General features: G+C 55.9%; 1 protein-coding gene across 1 annotated transcript in view; it reads right to left on the minus strand.

Annotated features, from left to right (window-relative positions):
* The window catches only part of MSI2 (musashi RNA binding protein 2), a 254,277-nt gene that overhangs the window by 81,914 nt on the left and 169,881 nt on the right, over positions 1-2,482 (minus strand). The window lies entirely within an intron of this gene.

Below are 2,482 nucleotides of genomic sequence, written 5' to 3' on the forward strand. Positions count from 1 at the left end.
CGAGACCGGCTGCTCTGCACCCATAGAGGCCATCGCCCGCGTTTGGCCGCACCAGCTAAAACCAGTCCTGCACTGGTGGGCTTTTGCCCACAGATGGGATTCCAGGTGAGGGCAACCCACGCCACAGCGGGGACCAGCTCTGCAGCCTGGGGCACCCCCGAGCGCTGCTGCAGAGGATGGGGACGGGGGGGGAACGGCAGTGGGAGGACCCCCCTTCCCTCCCCAGCGTGTCGGATAGAATAGAATCATAGAATCACTTTGGTTGGAAAAGACCTTTAAGACCATCGAGTCCAACCTTTAACCTAAGCCTGCCATCCCACCCCCAAACCCTGTCCCTCAGCAAAAGTCAGACGCCTGCCGCCACACGCAGGCAAAGCCCCCGTCCCAGGCAAGCCGCTTGCTTCCAAAAAAGCGCGAGCGAGCTAACGAAGGGCAGAACGCAGACATCCGTCCTTGCTCCTGGAAGCAGCCCGATCCAACGCCACGCGATACACGTGTTTACACGACACTGTAGCATTTCGTTAACAAAATGGATTTGTGAATCAGAGCAGCGCCTCCATCGCCGCTACAATAAAACTCCAATCTACGTTTCTGCCAGGAATCGGTGCCACAGAGATTTCTTCCGTGATCAAAGTTGGTCTGTGCTACAGTACGAGACAGGGAGCGATTGATAACTTTAAAATCTATGTCAACAGCTAAAACCACTTCAGTACGCGTTAAAAAGCGAGAGAAGGAGCAAGTTCTGATCCTGCTCGATCCGAAGCCAGCGTTAAATGACGGAGCTCCCACTGCCACCCTTCCCTGGCGAGGCAAGAACAGAATCTCGTCCAAAACATCTGCTGGAGAGCCTCCAAACGCTCTTACAAACATTTAATTCACCCTGCCTCAAAACATCTTTGTGTTTCATCCATCCAACAGACAAGGAAGAGGGTGGGCCTGGAAGAGGAATTAAGCTACAGGCATTCCAAGTGACCCCCGCCTGTGGCCCCCGAGCCAACCACAATCCTGGAGATCTTTGCCCTCGGTCCCCTGCCGGCACCAGGAGATCTCCCTCCCACGTCCTTGTCCATCTCGTTATTCAAGATGTCCCGTCTCCCCGCACACGTGCACACACCAGGCGCCATCGTCTATGAATTTCCCCAACAACTGCGTAACTTTTCCCAAGTATTTCCCCCACGTTCTTACAACATCCACAAACGAATGAAGACCCCAAGCCCCATCCGCCCTGCTCCAGCCCTGTCCCCTCACCAGCGGCCCGAAGGAGATACCACCGGATAAAAACTAAGGCAAACACAAACTGTACTTTTTAAATACTCATTTTGGTGCTCACACGGGAGCCATCAGGGTTTACACATTTAAGCTTCTACCACTGAAATGCAGGAGAACTTTTGCTCTTTTGAAAGCAGACGCCGAGAGCTCCACGCAACTGCGTTGCTCGAAGGGAAGCTCGAATACACCAACTATCCCAAGAGCCACGGCACAACCACAAGAGCCGACAACGCTAACGTTCATCTCTTGCCTCCACCGGGTGCCGAACCTTCCCACCCGCTTCAACGCCCCGAAAGGTGCCGCAGGGCAGGGCAAGGGCCGCTCGCCCCGGTGCCCGCAGCCCGGAGGCGATGCCGCCGCGGGGGCACTGGAGGAACATTGCTCCTTCAGCATTTCCGCGAGCCAGGTGCGAGGCGGTTTGCGATTTTACCGTCACGGAACATTAGCTGCCGTCAGCAGAAATAATTCTTCCTCCCCTCGCGGTGCTCGTTTGCATATTCGCACCACAAAGTTGCAATCTGTTTTCTTTTCCAAACAATACTTCAGAGGTGCTGCCCGCTAGGCCTGAGTTTGGCCCTGATTTTGGAACCCATGAGACCGGTTCCCAGGGAACGCGCATGCGCACACATGGGCGGCCGACGTCCACCCCCCCCTTCCCCTCCTGATGGGCTTCAGCCACACCGAGCAATCCCACGACTGAAGAGCCAACAAATTTAAACTTCTGGCCTCCTTCCTGGCTGCAGCAAGAGGGACCTTGTCATTTCAATTAATTGCAGCATCAGTTCAAACCCTGCCTCTCCTTGCTTGCTTCGCTGCAGCCACAGGACGCAGCTCCCAGGCCGGGAGGGCACGAGGCATTTTCCAAACAAGAAACTCAGGTTTTACGGCTGCGGAGCCAATTAAAGCCCTTGCTGCCAAGGAGGCCAATGGCACCCTGGGGTGCATCAAGAGGAGCGTGGCCAGCAGGTCAAGGGAGGGTCCCCTCCCCCTCTGCTCTGCCCTGGGAAGACCCCACCTGCCTGGAGCTCTGGGTCCAGTTCTGGGCTCCCCAGTTCAAGAGAGATGAGGAACTCCTGGAGAGAGTCCAGAGGAAGGCAGCAAGGATGATGGGGGTACTGGAGCATCTCCCCTACGAGGAAAGGCTGAGGGAGCTGGGCTTGTTCAGCCTGGAGAAGAGAAGGCTGAGAGGGGATCTCATCAACACCTACAAATA

Source organism: Egretta garzetta, unplaced genomic scaffold (genome assembly GCF_000687185.1).
Source record: "Egretta garzetta isolate BGI_Z169 unplaced genomic scaffold, ASM68718v1 scaffold120, whole genome shotgun sequence".
Classification (NCBI taxonomy): domain Eukaryota; kingdom Metazoa; phylum Chordata; class Aves; order Pelecaniformes; family Ardeidae; genus Egretta; species Egretta garzetta.